The sequence below is a fragment of the Rhipicephalus microplus genome, chromosome X (assembly GCF_043290135.1).
Source record: "Rhipicephalus microplus isolate Deutch F79 chromosome X, USDA_Rmic, whole genome shotgun sequence".
In the NCBI taxonomy this organism is placed as follows: Eukaryota; Metazoa; Arthropoda; class Arachnida; order Ixodida; family Ixodidae; genus Rhipicephalus; species Rhipicephalus microplus.
The window spans coordinates 347,844,168-347,865,778 of NC_134710.1; positions in this window are offsets into that span (position 1 = coordinate 347,844,168).

Sequence of the window (21,611 nt, forward strand, 5' to 3'; positions counted from 1 at the left end):
ATGCCCTCAATTATTTAGTGTGGGTGTGGACCCCAATACGCAGATGTGGTTTGAGGCAAAAGCTACTCGCGCACTACGCCAGTCCGTTCGTGATACTCCATCGTCTCAGCGAGGTCAGCTATAAAATTTCACGTGTAACCGCTGGTGGCCGAGGTTCGTGCAAGGCAGGGGTGACGCATGTTGCCCGCCTGAAGATATTTAGACGAAGGATACAAGAATAACTTGCATAGAGGGCTTCGTCTGAGATTGGAGGAATGATCATATTTTATCAGTTACTTATGCGTCCTAGTTTACTTGCAGGACCGCGCTTAGAATTGGTAGCACAGCAGTTACACTCAAAGTCACAAAGAATAAAAAGGGGTCTGTGGTTCATCAATTGGGGGGGGGGGGGTAAGTGCATTGCCACAACCATTACTCCCCAAAGGATGAACGAATCATTCATTCGCCCCGCCGCGGTGGTCAAGTGGCTAAGGTACTCGGCTGCTGATCCGCAGGTCGCGGGATCGAATTCCGACTGGGGCGGCTGCATTTCTGATAGAGGCGGAAATGTTGTAAGCCCGTGTGCTCAATTTGGGTGCACTTTAAAGAACTCCAGCTGGCCAAAATTTCCAGAGCCCTCCTCTATGGTGTTTCTCATAATCATATGGTGCTTTTGGGACATTAAACAGCACATATGAAATCAAATCGTTCGATTTGTCCTTTCAGGAGAAACTGTCAGGGGACAATCTGTTTAGTCATCAGCTGTTTTGAGAGACGAAATGTCAAGGAGTAAAACTTACCCCTTTTGGCAGAAAGTGACTGAGTAGGGACGAACTGTTCATCTCATCAGTTGCTCCTTCTCGAAAAAAATCAATTCATTACAATTTCTAGGTGAATTACGGAGAACATGGGGGTTGATGAATGAATTTGACGACATATACAATCAATAAACAAAAAATAAATTAAGAAATGAACTACAGAAAATTCATAAAAAGTTAACTAGATTTGGACTCCTGATCATTGGGTCAGCAGTCGTGTACGCTAACCACTACACCACACTCCAGTTCGCAGCAGTGTTAAAATTACCATTGGTAGGCATCGTCTGCACGCTGCGCAATCTTTAATGTTGCTCAAATTGTAGAATATTCCTTGTATTGCACTGAAATCTTCAGTGTTTGGCAAGCAACCATTCGGTGATTACGTTCACGAGTATGTTAAATGCTTCAAATATGCATTTCTGCGCACGTGTTTTGTGTGCATTTGATGCTTGATGAGTGTATGTATATAAATGTTCCCGTACATGAGGCTGTCGCTGTGTCAAGCATGCTCGCTTCTTCGAGTACAGAGCGTGGTTGGTAATGCCATTCAACAAAACTGTTTAATGACAAATAAAAAACGAAAGCGTTTCGAGAAACATCCAAGTTTATTCAGCGACTCTACTAAATTCCGCATTATCGTGCGCACACATTTATTCAACAAATTATATGAGTACAAAACAAATATATAGCTTTGCTGCGCTATAGGAGAGACAATAAAAGAAACATTGCTTCATTTGAATGAATGCTGTCCAGCAGACTTCAGGAAGTGCAACCGCACTATCGACCGCTGCTGAGAGCGTGTTTGTAGCAGCATAATATTGACTTTCCTCGAAAGGTGCAACGCTTTTAGTTATCGATGTTCTGAAAACGTAATGGAAGAAGCAACCATTATTTTAGACAGAACTATTCATGCACTTGTAGTTACGTCCAATTGCGTAAAAATTAGAGGCAAACTGCTTTTTCACAGAAACCGTCATTATTCAATAGAACAGCTCAAAATGTGTTATTAAGTTCAAGAAGCCCCCGTAGTTATCAATGAAGCTTACGCTTTATTTTAGGGATATAAAACTAAAACACACCTAGCATCGCTACAAACGAGCGAAATAGCCGACGTAATCACCGACTGGTTGTGTTAGCGGTACCAAGCCAAGCTGCGCATTAAATGTTAACAGCTGTCTATCCTAAATACGTGTTTATCTTATGAAGGATCACATTGTGCAGAATTTAGGTGAGCGTTTTTAAGTGCGGAAATCTCTCATGAACAGTGCTTCTTTGGGCTGCACTGAAAGCAAAAGAAGTTACAAACAGCTATACTTGAAACAGCTAATCGCTACCATGTTTCGATTACTTAGCCATCACATTTGTAAATTCTAAAGCAGACGGGCAGCACTCGCAACGCTGTCTAGCGCGAGGTAATTAATCATGCGGGCTTTCTTTGAGAATATAGGAAGTGTTTAACAAACGGTGCTCGCATATCAACAGCACATAGGTAAATCTCGTGGAGTTATGGCAGTCTTGTTGACACTCACCTTTCCGGTGATAGTCCAGTTGGTGCGTAGTAGTTTTATTGCGTATCACTTCATTCTAGTAGAGGAAAGCGTTTCCTAGAGTGCAGAGATTATTCAGTGCTCCGCAAGAGACAGCAATCAAAGCCACGAAATGATAACACATTCGCAACAAACAGCTACACCAACGAGGGTTAGCTTGCCGAGAACACCACGCCGCTCATTAATACTGCTTGAATGCGAGCACTCTTTCTTTTCTTTCAAGAGGACGGAGGCTTACAAATTCGCTCATATTTATGCTACACAAACAATAGTACTTTCCTCCTGACGTAGTTGCCATAGTTCTCACGACCATTTAAACTAACTCGAACTGTTAACAGCTCACTTCGTTAGAGAACTATTTGCTTTCACGCATGCTGACCCTTCCTTCGAGGCAACCACTGCGTAGGCAAATTCTACAGGAGTTAACGTAGCTCCGCATGCTCTAAAAGCTCCTCCCTCTGTTTACACACGGCACTCTCGTCTTGCAGTTAATCCCTCCATGGACGAACTGTTAGTTTCAAGACGAAATGTAGCACTTACTCAAACTTCGCTCCCTTTTCGCTTCTTTGCGGATCAGAGTGTAGATTGCTTTCATATACTCAGTGCCATAGGCTTGGGTGGCATGTCAGCCGTTGGCCGACAGCGTTGCTTGAATGATTGATATGTGGGGTTTAACCGTTGCTTGAATGACATGCAGTGGAAGCGTGTCTGACCGGATTTGCCGTGGCCGCACAGACATTACGTCACCTGCAGGTGACGTACTGTCTGTGCGAAATACGCGGGGCACCATGCATGCATGGTACCCCGCGTAGTTCAGCAGCGCCAGAGGCGGCCGACTGTTTAGAGTTCCTGTTAACTCGGGAAAAAGAAACCGAACCCCACATGGGCAACATGAATTAGAAACGTGATTGTGATAACGGCCTGATTGTCTCACGGCACTGGCAGTCGGCGCATCAATGGGCCTCTTCCGAGACCCAGAGCGGTGTGGTGACTCCTCCTTTCGGTTAAGCTGAAGCCCAGCTGCATGCAGCGTTCACGCACGCCATTTTGAACAGCACGCGTTGCGAAAATACGGAGGTCACCGAGAACCTTTTGTCACCGTTCTGCTTATTTCTGGTGGCTCTAGGAAGCGGGCTAGTTCGCTACATGTGAAAGCGTGGCTAATGTCTCAATGCACGGGTGCCCGGTCGGCGCCTTGGGTGCCTACTGTCATAGTGGCATATCTTTTACTGATTCCGCGTTAATTCTTCCAAATTAACTTGTAGCACGTGCAGTCGGCGCGTGCGGTCAGTGAGCGGTTCCTTTTAAAGCGCACATGAGAGAGGAGGATATTGCCCTGTCATCAAGAAGTTGACTTGTTACACAGAAGTTGTTCTATGGCCGTAAAAACACAATACGTGTAGCCACAAGTGTATATATTGCGCACCGCGGAGCATGCCCATGCTTCTACGAATTTTTCTAGTATTGTTTTATTTGCACTTGAGTTGTTGTGGTATTTGGGGAGAGGGCATGAACCCGCATGCGAAAAAGGTAGCGTCCTCGTGGCGGGATTTCGATTGTCCAAAGGTACTGCTCTAGCAATGGACCAACAGGAGAAGATTCGCCGAGAGTTGTGTAAGGACGGAGCACCGAGGGAATAAGATGAAGCCTCGAGGTTCCGCCAAGCGTTCTCAGCCAGGCTTGCTGTGTTAAGCACCATCGGCTCCACCGAATGCTGTAGGGTAACCCTACTAAAGACAGTTAATTTTCAGTGTTTTTTTTTCGGTAACATTGGTGTCCCTACCTATGAAAGTTCAGTACAATCTGCAATGACAAGTTTCTGTCAGCCTTTTAGAGCTTCTTCAGCGTTTCTGCTTTTTCTCTGAAGTGACGAACAAGACAATCGCCGCTATTTGCATAGCGTCAGTACGTCAGTACTTTGCTATACCACTTAGAGGGGTGCGTCCCGGGCGCCGAGTGGGGAGAGGTGGTTTCTACAACATCAAAAAGATACTGAATTTTACTTTGCTTGATGCTGTTCGTTGAAAGAAAAATTTTGGGCATCAAAGGGTCATTCTCTCGGCCTCATTGCCGAATACGTGACGCCTGTGTTATTACTGTACACAAATGTTGCCTTAACTCAACATCGCATTGTCCGCTCTGTCTGTGAGCTCTGCGCAGATCGAGTTTTGAGCGGCGACACGCGTTACCCAACAAGTGCACGCTCAAGCAGGCAGCGTATGGCGCAGCACCGTCTTTATTGAGAAGACTAATGAAGTGGAAAAAGTTGTAGTTACGCTAGCCGGTGGCTATCTAAGACAGAAGCCAGTTATTCTATAACAAAAAAGTGTACCTGGCCATCCTCTGGCTTACGTCAGAGTTTTGTGTCTACATCTAGAGCTGGCCCTTGAAAGTTGTGAGTGACCACCGCGTCTAGTGTAGGCTAGCCAACTTGAAGGATTCTTCAAGTCGCGTTGCGCGATGAAGCTTCAGACTTCAAGAATATGACATTACCACCACTTACGAGTGTGACCAAAACACTCCGAAACCGACTGTCTGCCTCGTGCTCCCGTCGGTTAACCGCTGCCTGACGACCAGAAGGATGACTTTTTGGGAACGATAAGGGCCGATGACTTCGCTGAAAGACAGAAAACTGACCTGGAACTCAAAGGCCTTATAGCATATCTCGAGGGCAGGACTACCGTTGTTTCAAAGATATTAAAGCGGACACTTGCGCCGTTTTTTCTGCGAAACAATCTTCTCAAAAAACACTCCCCGCTTTTTTTCATGAGCATGGCGTCCAGAAGTCCTCAAGGCCATGCACGACGATCTAACGGTACGCTCGCGACGTTACAAAGACAGTACTACTGGCCAGGCCTTACCGCCGACGTCACTCGTTATTTGATGACTTGCCGGGGCTATCAGAGACACAAGACACCGCCGACAAGGCCTGCGGAACCTCTGCAGCACCAACGAACTGCGTCGCCGACCGTTTGAACAATGTCAAAGCTGTGTGGACCTACTTTGGCCGTTCCCAACCTCAGTGCTTCAAAACAAGTGGATCGTCGTAGGTACTAACTACCTCACTTGCTACGCCCAAACAAATGCTCTGCTCCAAAGCAGCGCTGCCCAGGCAGCCAAATTTTTCCTTGACCTCGTTCAGCGTCATGGTGCCCAAGAGGTCTTGATTACAGACACAGGCACAGCGTTTGCAGTAGAGCTAACTCAGGCAATCCTAAGATTCAGCCACACAAGACACCGCTGGATGACCACCTTTCACCCACAGACCAATGGCCTCAACGAGCGGCTAAGCAAAACTATCATCGACATGCTGCAAAGTGCCGCAGTCCCATGTGCCCTGATTTGGATGCAGGTGAAAGAACCTAACGTGGTCTAAATTTCCGGAGCTCTGCACTGCGTCGTCTTTTAAAATTATATCGTGGTTTTAGAACGTTAAACATAACATCTCAATAAATCACACATAACAATCACGCTATTGCCTTGTTACACTGTCACCATTTTTCAGTGGAAACCACACCTGCTGCGTTCCAAAAGCTTCGTCACAATCCATACATAACACCACTTCATTTTCTCACATACCACCACTTCATTCACACATACCACCACTTCATTTTCTTAAACATTCCTCAAGAGGGTATTAAATAAAGGGTAAGTGTACAGTACAGCCTGATGAAATCTCTCGGTAAGAAAGTTTGTTACATTTCCCAAGAAGTTTGATGGATTAGTAAAGGCTGAAATAGTGCGCAAAAGACCATTGCGATGTGTTGCTTGATTGGGTGATCTATGGGGTATAACGTCCGAAAACCACCTTGGATTATTAAACACACCATAGCGAAGGGTTCCGGAAACTTCGACCACCTGGGGTTCTTTACCGTGCACCCAAATCTGAGCACATGGGCCTACAACATTTGCGCCTCTTTCGGAAATGCGGCCGCCGCAGCCGGGATTCAATCTCGCGACCTGCGGGTCAGTAGTCGAGTACCTTAGCCACTAGACAATCATGGCGGGGCAGCAGTGGCGTGATGATTGCAGAATAATGAAGAGACAAATAACACGGTACGAATACGTGGGTGTGACACTTGCTGTTCATGTCCACCGCTATGAGGTATGCGCGTAAGGTGAACGATGTGTTCTGTATGGTCTAGAGGAATGAACAAGTTTGTGGAACATAGATAGCGCAGCAATACGCTGTGAAGGACAGAGATTGTAAAAACCACATTCCACTTTCAGTGAGGACACGCTAGCTCAGTAATGATAGGTTGAATGGATAAATCTAGCAGCACAGTTTCTGACTGCTTCCAAGACAGAGGCTAGGTAGGACTGGTGTGAGCTCAAGATAGCAGATGTGTACTCTAGCTTCTGTCTGATAAGTGATTTGAAGGCTAGTAGTTTTACGCCTGTGGGGGCATCATGAAGGTTGCGTTTCAGGAACCCAAGTTTTTTATTGGCCCACGCTACGATATCATTGATATGAGTGCGCCTTTATAGGTCTTTGTATCGGGCCACCACCAAATAATTACTGACCATTGATAAGCGGGGTTTAACATCCCAAAGTCAGCGTATGATCAGCAAAACGCCGCAGTGAAGGGCTCCGGAAATTTTGACTTCCTGGGGTTCTTTAACGTGCAACAAAATTCGAGCACACGGGCCTACGGAAGTTCCGCCTCCGTTGGAAATGCAGTTGCCGCAATCTAAATTTGATCCCACGGCCTGCGGGTCAGTAGCCGAGTACCTTAGCCAGTAGACACCGCGACGGGGCAACCGAAAATATTTAAAGGAGCTAACAGCCTCGATGCGAACACCAGAAGTCGAATTCGGAAAGGAAATGTGGACAGAACAATAAGCTGTCTAAGATTTTTATTTACTGAAATTCAGAGTCATTATTCATTGCTGGCACCAGTATATTAGGTGGTTAAGATCAGACTGGGAATTTTGTTGGTTGAGAGGATTCTTTATAGTTGAATCGAAGTTGCAGTCGTCCGCCAACATTCTAATGTCAGCTAAAAGTGTTAAAAGAAAATTAGTATTATAAAAAACAGAAGGGGCCTAAGGACGAAAACTTTGACCCACATGAGGTACTTGGAAGTGGGCAAGATGTCGTGTTCTTAATAAAAACGGTTTGATAGTGCTTTGCTAGGAATGCCTTAATCCATTTGAGAATATTGGGATCAATATTTATCTGACCAGGTTTAAGTATTATTCTTTTATGGGCTATTTTGTCAAATGCCTTGTCATAATCTAAAAAGGTAGCATCAGTCTGGACGTTGAGGTCAAGTTTAGCGTGTAAATCGTGAAGAAAGATGACTAGTTGTGTTTCGCATGATAGACCTCTAGAGAAACCAAACTGTAAGGGGTGAAAACATCGAATCAAGTCTAAATGATTCAGGATTTGATAGTATATGACGTGTTCCATGACCTTGCATGGCACACTGGCTATTAAAATTGGTCGGCAGTTAAAAGAAAACATTTTGTTAACGGCTTTGTAGATTGGAAGAACCTTGCCCACTTCCCAGTTCTCGGGTAACCTGCAGTAGCAAGAGACCGTGAGAATAACAAACACGCATAGACAGTGTAAATGCACTTAATGTTAATTTAATCAAGGGTTGATGACAAAGAAAATGTCCTGTTTGCAATCTCAGAAGCTGTAATGCAATCAGAAAATACAATAGGTGGCATTTTCAGTTCATCGAAGAACTAGGAAAGAAGTGTAGTTGATTATTTCGTAAACATTACACCCACATCGGGAACATTACAGAGTATTCTGGAACCTTTCGGGCCACTAGCTATAACACTTCAACATTGGATGGCACGTGTATAATGCCCACACGCTTCCCCGCTTGTCAATTGACTGACGGCCGACGCTCTATTCACCGCGGTCGGTGCCAGTATTTATCGCTGTAAACTGACCTTCAATTTACAGGTCATAATTTCAGCCAAATAAATAGTTTCATCTTTTACCTACAGTGTGCTCCCTTCATCCACGTCACGACACCGTGACAATAGAGCGCAACAATGAAACGAAACATTGATAAACTTCATCGGTCAAAATCTCTGATGTGCAGCTTGGAAGCTTGGTTCTTGTAAAAAAGTACTCGACTTGAAGTCTCCATTTATGGGTCTCCACAACGACACAAAGATCGTGAAGCAACAAGGTATGCTGGACCTCGCGGCATAGTCGAAGAGGCTTCTCTTTCAAACACCATACGATCTAGGAGAAATGGAAACAGGAGCATTGAGAAGTGTAGGGATCCATATTTATTTATTTATTTATTTATTTAATAAAAATATCTTACAGGTCCACTGAAGGGCATTGAGTATGGGGGGCATCAGTATACAAACGAAATAATAAAGGAGAAAAGCAGACGAAAATATATATATAAAAAGATTACAAAAAATCAAGGTGCAACAGCGTTATACAATATTAGGTGCAACAAAATCAGGTTATCACGAAAAGTTTCACGGTTAAAAAAGAATACAACATGATCCGGAAGATTGTTCCACTATGCAATGGCTCGAGGTAGTGATGATAAGTTAAATGCATGCGTGTGACCATGAATGCGCATGAAACTACGTGCTTTGTGAATGCGCCGGGAAGTGCGCGCAAGAGAATAAAGTGGCAAACAGTGAATTTCGTTACTATAAATGTACCTAAGAAACAGACAGCATCCTGGAATTGGTAGAGACCGTCCAAAGTGACAAACATTGTTTTCTCGTGATCTCTGTCATCGACTGCGATTTGCCAGTAGCGAGAACACAAATCGATTGAATGAAAATACCTGGCACCGTGTAAGCAGTCTAGTGCGTCACACCTACGTAACAATATGAACACACCTAGACATTAACGCAAGAAGGCTGGCTGATGCCTTCATTGAACATGGTGATGCATATGTAAAGCTTTCAGTGATCATACTAGAGAGCAAGTCTCTGGATGTTATTTTACTGTAATTTATTCCTGAAGGTCTAGGTGTCTGCTATTGGGCAGTATTTGGAATCATCGGTCGTCTCAACTTTGTACTTTTAGAAAATAACAGACCTTCTATGGCCAAACATAGTGAGGGCGATTGCTGCGATGTAGTTCAAGTTTATGACACATGAAGGTGTCGTCATATGAAGGCTACGCACTAACGTTAAGCATAAGGAGAGCCATTGCAGTTTGAGCAGTCTAAAACTCGTAAAAAGCATTAGTGGTATAAAACTTGACTAGGTATTCACTGCAGTTACGTTTGAAACAGTAGATGTAAAGCAGGGTGTCTACCAACCTCAAAAACCTGAAAATTTCAGAGAATTGGGACCCTTCTGGAAAAGTCAGGGAATTTTTGAAAAATGTGGCCTGGACATTAAAACTGACTGACGCTTGTGCGACCATCACAAAAATAAGCATTAACATAGACCAAAGCCTAAAAAGCCAATTCTTAGGCTGCAGTTTTAATGAACGCCTAAAAACTGTGCGAAAAAAAAAAAGCAGTGCGCAACTGTTTGCTTATTAGCGAAGACGAAAAGATACGCCTACCAAAAGAATACAAAGTTTCCTGACGTTATGGCACCCGCTAATATCCTTAGTAATAATAGCCGTAAAAAGACACAGCTTCCCACTACTGCTAGCTTACTTCGGGTCCCACGCCTGTATAATTGTTGATCTTGTAACATTTTTTTCAGATCAGGGAACTGAAACTGTGAAAAAATGAAATGAACTACGCCTGAGTACGTAATGTAGTACGCGGTGATGGCGTAGTGGTTAGAGCATCCACCTCGCATGAAAAAGGTCCATGGTTCAAATCCCGGTACCGCGCAATTTCCAACCAGATTGAAAAAAAAATTCCGCGCGGTCATGGAACGGCATTAAAGAGGCCTGGGGTGCGGCCTCACCGGTAACCACCACTGGTAACGCACTCCCTCACCAGAGAAGGATTCAGAGAAGGATTGGCCATCCTGGTGCAACATCTGGCCACTACCTTCCACATGCATGCGTCAATTAACTCACGGCCCTCAGTCCCCAGCCGCTGCAAAGCAAGTGATCACGGCGGCGGTCAGATCTGCAACTCAGCAGAGGGTGCTAAAAATCTCTGGATCCGGACAGGCCGCCATTGGAACTTGAACTTGGCAACGTTTAACGCTAGAACCTTATCTACTGAGGGAAGTCTAGCTGTACTGTTCGGGAAGCTAGAGGGTGTTAAATGGGATATAATAGGGCTCAGTGAGGTTAGGAGGACAGATGAGGCCTATACGGTGCTACAGAATGGGCACGTCCTTTGCTACAGGGGCTTGGCAGACAGAAGAGAACTGGGAGGGGGGTTCCTAATTCACAGAAATATAGCTGGCAACATAGAGGAATACAATAGCATTATTGGAAAGGTGGTAGGTATCGTAAATAAACTCAATAGGAGATACAAGATGAATGTGGTACAGGCTTACGCACCTACATCTAGCCATCATGACGCTTCAGTTGAAAGCTTTTATGAAGACGTGGAATCGGCAATGAGTAAGGTAAAAACACAGTATACTATACTGATGGGAGACTTTACTGCAAAGGTAGAGAAGAAGCAGGCTGGAGACCAGGCAGTAGAAGATTATGGCATCGGTACTAGAAACGCCAGAGGATAGCTACTAGTAGAATTCGCAGAACGAAATAATTTACGGATTTTAAATACCTTCTACCGAAAACGAGAAAACCGCAAGTGGACATGGAGGAGCCCTAATGGCGAAAATAAGAACGAAATAGACTTTATAATGAGTGCACACCCTGGAATCGTTATGGATGTGGAAGTGATTGGCAAGGTACGATGCAGTGACCATAGAATGGTACGGTCTCGAATTCGCCTTGATTTGAGGAAGGAACGACAGAGACTGATACGCAAAAAGCCGATCAATGAGCTAGCAGTGAGAGGGAAAGTAGAGGAATTCAGAGTCTCGCTTCAGAACAGGTACTCGGCTCTTAGTGAGGAAACGAACCTTAGCATAGATACAATGAATGATAATCTGACGAGTATCATTACGGAGTGTGCAGTGGAAGTTGGAGGCAGGGTAGTTAGACAGGACACTGGGAAGCTTTCCCAGGAAACGAAGAATCTCATTAAGAAGCGTCAAATCATGAAAATCTCAAGTACAACAGACAAAATAGAACTGGCAGAGCTTTCGAAGTTGATTAACAGGCGTAAGGTATCCGATGTAAGAAGGTATAACATGGAAAGAATTGAACACACTCTGAAAAACGGAGGAACCGTCAAAGCAGTGAAGAGGAAACTTGGGATAGGCGAAAATCGGATGTATGCACTGAAGGACAAAGAAGGCAAAATAACTATCAATATGGCTAGGATAGTTAAAATAGCGGAGGAGTTTTACAGAGATCTGTACAGTAGCCGAGACAACCACGACCTTAATACTATAAGAACTAGCAGTAACCCAGATTACACCCCACCAGTAATGATAGAAGAAGTCAGAAAAGCTTTGGAGAGCATGCAAAGGGGCAAAGCTGCTGGTGAGGATCAGGTAACATCACATTTGCTGAAAGATGGAGGACAGATTGTGTTAGAAAAACTAGCCACCCTGTTTACGAGGTGTCTCCTGACGGGAAGTGCACCAGAGTCTTGGAAGAATGATAACATCATCTTAATACATAAGAAAGGAGATGACAAGGACTTGAAGAATTACTGGCCGATCAGCTTGCTTTCTGTAGTATACAAGCTATTTACAAAGGTAATTGCTAACAGAGTAAAGAAAACATTAGAATTCAATCAACCAAAGGAACAAGCACGATTTCGAACAGGCTACTCAACGATCGACCACATTCATACTATCAATCAGGTAATAGAGAAATGCTCAGAGTATAACCAACCACTATACATAGCCTTCATAGATTACGAGAAGGCGTTTGATTCAGTAGAAATATCAGCCGTCATGCAAACACTGCGGAATCAGGGCGTAGATGAAGTATATATAAACATTCTGGAAGAAATCTACAGGGGATCAACTGCTACCATAGTGCTTCATAAAGAGAGCCATAGAATACCAATCATAAAGGGTGTAAGGCAGGGGGACACAATCCCCCTAATGCTATTCACCACATGGTTACAGGAGCCTAGAATGGGAACAGTTAGGGGTAAGAGTTAATGGAGAGTACCTTAGTAACCTGCGCTTCGCCGAAGACATTGCATTGCTGAGTAACTCAGGGGACGGATTGCAACTCATGATTACGGAGTTAGACAAAGGGAGCAGAAAGGTGGGTCGTAAAATTAATCTGCAGAAAACGAAAGTAATGTACAACAACCTCGGAAGAGAGCAGCGCTTCGAGATAGGTAAGCGTGCACTTCAAGTTGTAAAAGACTATGTCTACTTAGGGCAGGTAATAACCACGGAGCCAAACCACGAGATTGAAGTAACTAGAAGAATAAGAACGGGGCGGAGCATGTTTAGAAAGCTCTCTCAAATTATGACAGGTAGATTGCCACTATACCTTAAGAGGAAGGTATATAACAGCTGTATCTTGCCAGTACTTAGCTACGGAGCAGAAAGCTGGAGACTTACAAAGAGGGTTCAGCTTAAATAAGGGCGACACAGCGAGCAATGGAAAGAAAAATTGTAGGTGTAACCTTAAGAGACAAAAAGAGAGCAGAATGGATTAGGGAGCAAACGGGGGTTAAGGATATCATATTTGAAATCAAGAAGAGAAAATGGACGAGGGCTGGGCATGTAGCGCATGGACAGGATAACCACTGGTCATTAAGGGTAACTAACTGGGTTCCCAAAGAAGGCAAGCGAGTTAGGGGGGCCCAGAAGGTTAGGTGGGCAGATGAGATTAAGAAGTTTGCGGGTATAAATTGGCAGCAGCAAGCACAGGACCGGGTTAACTGGCGCAACATGGGAGAGGCCTTTCTCCTGCAGTGGACATAGTCAGGCTGATTATGATGATGATTATGATGATGAAACTGACATAAAAGAGCAGTGTTGCGGCGTATTTCCAGTGTCTGAAATGTGATGTCTTGTTTTATTAGGGTAATACTTGTATGATAGTTGTAGTTTCCAGAGGTGAATCTTGCTGCTCCATTCTGGATGGCTTCCAACATACGTACCAGATGATCTTGATATGGTGACCATGTGGATGATGCACACCCTAGCTGTGGGGGAACATAAGTAATTAATGATTATGCGTGTACGTTAGAAGAAGCGTTGCGCAAGTTTATGGTGAGATATCCGAGAGATTGAGAGGCTTTCGATGGGACAGTTGCTATGGCTTAGTGTGTGTGTGTGTGTGAATAAAAGTAGATGCGCTTTCACATAACAACTTGTTTATTCAGCCGAGCTTTCGACGGGAGCCCCGTCGTTTGGAAGGCCTATTAATGTCTACACATTTTCTTGTCTTCTTATAGCTTCTCGAGACAGGAGTGAAGAGGACAGAAGAAAAAAATTAACAATGAGAAAAAAGAGAAAAAGGAGAAAGAAACGTTAGAAAGAAGCAAGAGGGAGATGGCTGATTAGGAAGAAACGGGAACTACACAGAGTAAAGCGAAAATAAACGAGCTATGCCGCTTTTGTCAACAATACCTCCCAAGCACCCACCCATCCCCCAAGTGGCCATTTTGACCACCGTTTCAGTATTTCACCTTCCAGTGCGATCCCCTGGGGGCTTGCCCTCCTTTGAAGTTTACGACAAATCGGTGGGCAGAGGTTAAGCGCTTCAACTACATGTTGGTGGCGTCGGGCGATATGAAAGAGACGGTAATCGTGGCGCCGCTACCAATATTCACTATATGCATTGACTCCTGTCAGGCAACGAAAAGAAGAAAAAGCAAAAAAGAGCAAAAGAAAAAAATCATGATAAGAGAAAGAAAAAAAGAAAAAAGGGGGAACTGTGTGACATCAGGGGCCACTTATCTGTGCATTCCGGTTGTGCTTGAAGCGGCAAACCATTTCTCAATTGTCAGAAGTATACGCTTAAATCTGTGTTTAGGGGATAACATTATTGCTACAATGGAAGGCTAGGGGCAGAGTACTGATTAGGGATGGGTGCTTGCGTCTTTTAGAGATTGTAACGCTCACAGAGTGCCTGGGTGTTCATTTATTCAGTTTTTATCGTATTGAGTTTGTAGATAAAGATTCCCGTAGTTCCCGTTCTCTAATAGTTCGAAAATTGCTGTCCAATTGTGTAACTCTGATGTCATCAAAGCTGTGATCTTTTGATGTAGTGTGTTTTGAAAGTGCAAGGCCTGGCAGAGAACATACATGTGCCCGATGTTTGTTGAATTTAATTATAAACGGGGTGTCTCTGTGGCCCACGTATTGCATGTTAAATACCCCACATTCTTGAAGATATATGACGTTATCTGAGTCACAGTCCAGTACACCTCTTATCTTGTGCTTAAAATCTGAGTGGGTGCTTTCCGCCACTGTCGTTGTCTGCTTGTGTTTGCATACTTTGCATCTGCTTTTTCCGCAAGGGCGACACTGTTTCAGGTTTCACGCATATTTGTGAATTTATCAGATGATTTCTTATACTTTTCGGCCAACTGTATACCACACTATAAAGAGAAGTGAAAGTATTGGACAGTCGCACGCTCTGTTTCAATATGTTAGAGTGTTTTCTTAACACCTTTTCATGTTCGGTAAGTTGCTCGAGAAAGTTATTAGCAAATTTTTATTACGCTGCTGGTCGGCATCTTTTTGTGGCGTAGAAGAGTTTGGCGGTCCCAATTTTCCACTTTTTGATGGCGTCATCAATGATAGCTAACGGGTATTCTTGATGAAAGTGTACTTCGGGCATGTGTGTGCTGTTTGTGTGGATGTCCTCGGAGCTGAAGCAGATTCGTCGGAATCTGTGTGCTTGGGAATAGGCAATGTTGGTCTTGCAGTGTCGCGGGTGGCAGCTTTTGAAGTGCATGTATTGTTGCCTGTCCGTAGGTTTTCTGTGTGCACTAGTTACCCTAGCACCATCGTTCATTTGAATAAGTACATCAAGGAAACTTAATTCAGTGTTAGAGTAGGAGTGTGTAAAATAAATTCTGGGGTCCACTTGGTTAAATGCCTGTATTAGGTCGAGCAGCTAGTTTCCAAATGTGTCCAAATCATGAATATATCGTCTAGGTACCATTTAAAAATTTAAGGTTTGATATCACAAGATAAAAGAAAATTGGACTCTATATGGTGCATGAATATGTTAGCTTAGCATAGTTTAGGGTCATTCTTGTACTCATTGCCGTGCTGTTGATTTGAAGGTAGTACTCATATTAAATTCAAAGCTGTTCAATTTGAGTACAAGTCTTCTAATACTTCAAATATTTTTTGCTTGGATATGCGTTAGGGTTGTGGGTGCCATACGATTAAACAAGTATCCTTACACCATCGTCATGTGGGACATTTGTGTAGAATGAATCAACATCTAATGTTTCAAGGAATGCACGTTCTGGAATTTTCACGTCCGACATTTCCGGAAGGAAATGGTTTGTATCACGCAAGAAGGGCTCATGTGTGGGTCGTATGCCTTTGAATAAAGAGTCAATATAACTGGAAATGGGTTCCGTTAATGTTCTCGTGCCTGATATAAGAGGTCCGCCAGGGTTTCCCTCCTTATGAATATTCGGCAGCATATGAAAGCGACCATGTGCCGAATGTACTGTAGTAAGTGCCTTTTGAAGCTTTGAATCAATGGCGCCTTCACGTGTGAGATCCTCTAGGGTTGTTACAATGATATTTTTGTTTTCGGTGGAAGAATCTGGATCGACGTGTTTGTAGAATTGTTTGTCATTTAGTTGTCAACTGCCTTCCTCGATGTAGTTCGATCTATTGAGAAAAACAATCGCGCCTCCTTTGTCTCCTGGTTTTATGACGAGATCTTCACGGTTGCTCAACCGCGAGTAGTGCCTCTCTTTCTTTTTTTGAAATGTTATTTATACGTGGTTTGTGCATCTTGTGCGCATGTATGACATATTTTTGAACCGTGCCTATATATAGATACAGATGTCGATCTCTGTTTGCGTCTGTGGTCTATTACCGTCTGATTACACCACGAAATTTTATTGAGCTCAAATACGGCGAGCTCTTTAGCCTCCCGCTCAAAAAGAAGACAGTTATTTTTTATATACCGCTCCTCCTCTGTCAGTGCGTTCAGTGTCTTGTTAAAGTGTTCAATTGTGACCTTAGCTTATGTGTGGCGTGATTGAGAATTTTGTTTCACTGTTTCATTTTCCTTTTGGCAAAGTTATGCATCGATAGTGTTAGTGACAAGCGCATCCTTTTCGGAGCCGTACCCGTCAGCGGTATAAAAAAAATAATTTTACTCTTTCTGAGTGGAAGGCTTAAGAGCTCACCGTATTTGAGCACAAAAAAACGAGAAAATAGAAAAACTTAAGAGAAAGAAATTTGTGCGTGATAATGTCTCACCAAAAGCTATCGCAGCTGCTTACATGAAAAATACCAAGCCACCTCAGGTTCAGAAAGATTTGCCACCACATTCCAAAGAACAAAACATTATTAACCTTTCATATGAAGAACTTAGCAATGAAGAACTGAGTGTACTATTACGCGGATTTACAATTTGCCCTGGTAATTGAAAGTACGATGAATTCACGCTTTTAAAAGACCTAGACGACTTCGCACAAAATTTACGATTGGAGGAATATTTCTTCAATAAACCCCAAAAAGACAACCGGCTATTTAGTTGTGTAATTCGACAACAATGGACCCCAGACGCCATTAGAGATTACCCCGTCGTGGTAGTCTAGTGGCTAAGGTACTCGGCTGCTGACCCGCAGGTCACGGGACTGCATCCCGGCTTCGGAGGCTGCATTTCTGATGGAGGCGGAAATGTTGTAGTCCCGTGTGCTCAAATTTCGGAGCATGTTAAAGAACCCCAGGTGGTCAAGCATAATGGAGCCCTGCACTACGGTGTCTCTCAAATTTATATGGTAGCTTTGGGACGTTAGACCCCACATATCAGTCAATCAATCAAGAGAGATTGACATCTGGATCTATATATAGACGCGGTTCAGAAATATGTCATACATGCGTATAAAGTGCACAAACCAAGGGTGAATAACACATCGAGGAAAAAATGAGAGGCACTACTCGCGTTGAGCAACCGCGAAAATCTCGTCATTAAACCAGCAAACAAAGAAGGCGTGATTGTTGTTCTGAATAGATCGCACTACATCGAAGAAGGCAAGCGACAACTAAATGATAAAGACTTATACAAACACCTCGACCCGGACACTACCACTGAACACAAAAAGATCATTGTAGCAACCCTAGAGGATCTTACACCTGAAGATACCATTGATTCAAAGCTTCAAAAGGCACTTACTATGGTACATTCGGCGCCTGGTCGTTTTTATATGATGCGGAAGATTTATAAGGAGGGAAACCCTGGCAGACTCATTATACCAGCCACAACAACATCAAAAGAACCCATTTACAGTTATATCGACTCTTTATTCAAAGGCATACGACACACACAAGAGTCCTTCTTGCGTGGCACAAACCATTTTCTTCGGGAAATATCGAACGTGAAAATTCCAAAAGGTGCACTACTTGTAACATTGAATATTAATTCACTCCACACAAATACCCCACATGGCGATGGTGTAAGGATACTTGTTGAATCGTATGGCACCCACAACCCTATCGGATATCCAAGCGAAAAAGTAATTGATATCTTAGCGAGACTGGTACTCGAATTGAACTGCTTTGAAGTTAACAATGAGTACTACCTTCAAATCAACGGCACGGCAATGGGTACAATAATGGCCCCAAACTACGCTAACATATTCAGCCACCATGTAGAGTCAAATTTTTTTCATCTTGTGATATCAAACCTTCAATCTATAAACGGTACTTAAACAATATAATCATGATTTGGACACAGTCGGAAAACTAGCTGCTCAAATTCATACAGGCATTCAACCAAGTGCACCCCACCATTTATTTTACATGCTCCTACTCTAACACTGAATTAAGTTGTCTTATTTACTTATTTGAATGGACAGTGGCGGCTGCATTTCTGATAGAGGCGGAGATGTTGTAGGCCCTTGTGCTCAGATTTGGTTGCACATTGAAGAACCCCAGGTAGTCAAAATTTCTGGAGCCCTCCACTACAGCGTTCCTCGCAATCATACGGTGGTTTTGGACAGTTATAACGTACATATCAAGTAATCAGTTATTTGAATGAACGATGGTGTTTTGGTAACTAGCGTATACAGAAAACCTATGGACAGGCAACAATACCGGCACTGCAAAAGCTGTCACCCGCGACACTTCAAGACCATCATTCCCTATTCCCAAGCACGCAGATTCCGACGAATCTACGCCCGCACCGAGCACTTCCACAAAAACGGCACTCATATACGTGAAGTAATCTTTCATCAAGAATACCCACTAGCTATCATTGATCACACCATCAAAAAAGCGGAAAATCTGGGCCGCCTGACTCTTCTACACCACCAAAAAGATGCCGACCGGCAGCTTAACAAAAGTTTGCTATTAACTTTCACAAGCAACCCATCGAACATAAACAAGGTCTTAAGAAAACAATTCAACATAATAGAAGAGAGCGTGCGACTATCCAAAACTTTCACTTTTCCTTCTTGTGTAGTATACAGGCAGCCGAAAAGTGTAAAGGATCATTTGATAAATTCGAAAATTGCGTGAAACCTAAAACAGGGCTTCGACCTTGCGGAAAAGGAGATGCAAAGTATGCAAACACATGCAGACAACAGCAGTGGCCAAAAGCACAAACTCAGATTTTAAGCATACTATAAGCGGCGCACTGGACTATGACTTGGATAAGGTCATATACCTTCTGGAATATGGAGTATGTAACATGAAATACGTGGGCAAGACGGACACTCTGTTTAGAATTAGATTCAACAACCATCGGGCACATGTACGTTCCCTGCCAGGCCTATCACTTTCAAAACACACGGTATTAAAAGAACACAGCGTTGATGACATCAGTGCTACACCATTGGAAAGCAGTTTTGGAACAATCAGAGAACGAAAACAACGATAATCTTACTTTATCTACAAATTAAACATGAGAAAAATTGGAATAAATCAACACCCAGTCCCTCTGTGAGCGTTACGATTACTAAAAAACCCAAACGCCCCTCTCTAATCAGTACTCCACCCCTATGCCTCCCATTACAACAATAACTTTCCCCCTAAACAAAGATTTAGGCGTATACATCTGACAATGGAGATATGGTTTGCTGCTTCAAGCACAACCGGAACGCACCGATAAGTGGTCCTGGATGTCGTACAGCCCCCCCCCCATTTTCCCCCTCTTTTCTTTCTTTTTCTTTTTTTCGTTTGCTCATTTTTGTTTCTTCTTCTCTCCCTTCACTGACAGAATTCAATGCATATATTGAATATTGATAGCGGCACCACAATTACCGGCTATTTCATATCTTCTGATGATCCAACATGCACTTGAAGCGCTTGAGCTCTCCCCACCAATTTGTCGTAAACTTCAAAGGAGGGCAAGCCGCCAGGGGATTGTACCGTAAGGTGAAATACAGAAAGGGTGGTCGAAATGTCCACTTAGGGGAAGGATCAGTGTTTGGGAGGTATTGTTGACAAAGGTAACATAGCTCGTTTTTTTTCGCCTTACTTTGTTGAGTTCCTGTTTCTTCCTAATTGGCCATCTCCCTCTTGCTTCTTTCGAACGTTTCTTCCTCCTTTCTTTCTCTTTTTTCTTCTTGTTGTTGTTAACGCTTTTTTATTCTGTCCTTTTCACTCCTGTCTCGAGAAGCTGTAAGAAGACAAGAAAATGTGTACACATTAATATGCCTTCGAAAAGATGGGGCTCCCATCAAAACGTGCGCTGAATAAACAAGTTGTGTGAAAGGGCAGCTACTTTTATTCTTATAACCATAACCTTGCGCCATATATATATATATATATATATATATATAAATATATATGGAAAGAAGTGTATACCTAAGGGCTCGTTTTTCCGTGTTTTGACACAATAATAATGAGATCTAACAGACAGTAATGCGAAAGAATGTACAGGGGAAGTTATTAGAACCAATGGAATGCAAATAAGCAAGAAAAACGGGTGAAAAAATAACCAGCCGTGAGCAGGAATAGAACCTACGACCTTCGAATAACGCGTTCGATGCTCTCGAACGCGTTATTCGTGTCGAAAGCATCGAACGCGTTATTCCAAGGTCGTAGGTTCAATTCCTGCTCACGGCTGGTTATTTTTTCACCCACTTTTTTTTCTTTTTTTTCTTATATACATTCCATTGGTTCTAATAACTTCCCTTGTACATTCCTTGGCATTACTGTCTGTTAGATCTCATTCTATATATATATATATATATATATATATAAAAGAAGACGTTTCTTCACTGGGACAAACGTACTTGGGAAGGGACGAGACATAACTTATCTGTTGTCTTAATTTTATTTCCTATGGTTTCAACTGCTGGACTCGTCTTCGTCATTGTTTGCAAACAAGTCCTTGTTAGCAAAGCCTGACGAAGACTTGTTCACCAAGCGCAACCGTGGGCAACAAAATTATGACAAATGCTAACATGTGTGTCATGTTTCTTCTGATATATATATATATATATATATATATATATATATATATATATATATATATATATATATATATTTCTGCTCACGGCTGGTTATTGTTCCACCCACTTTTCTTTCTACTTATTTACGTTCCATTGGTTCTAATAACTTCCCCGATACATTCTTTGGCATTATTTACTGTTAGATCTCATTAATTGTGTGCCAAAACACAGAAAAACAAGCCCTTAGGTATACACTTCTTTCTCCTTATATATATATATATATATATATATATATATATATATATATATATATACATCCTTATTCTTGAATATGACGCTGACACTCCCGTGCCACGTGATAGCCAAAAGCAGCCGAAAACTTATGAGAAAAATGTCCTCAATCTGTCAAACACAACACTCACACCCACTAAGCTTCAACTTTTGTCGAGAGGCTTGAGCTTTTGTCCACCATCCGGTCATCCGGTAGATTCAATGAATTTGAACTGTACCAAGACCTCGATAACTTTGCGCGCAATCTCCGCCTCCGTGAATACTTTCATGATCGCAAGGACTGTACGGACGAGAAAAGAGTGATTGATGGTGACAAATCATGGTGTCCGGGTGAGCAGAGGGACAAACACCTCGATATGTATATATCAGCAGTTCAAAAAGATATCATCAGAGCGTATGAAAAAAATCGGCCATTTCGAAACAACATATCAAAGTCAGAACGAAGGGCACTCGATGAACTACGA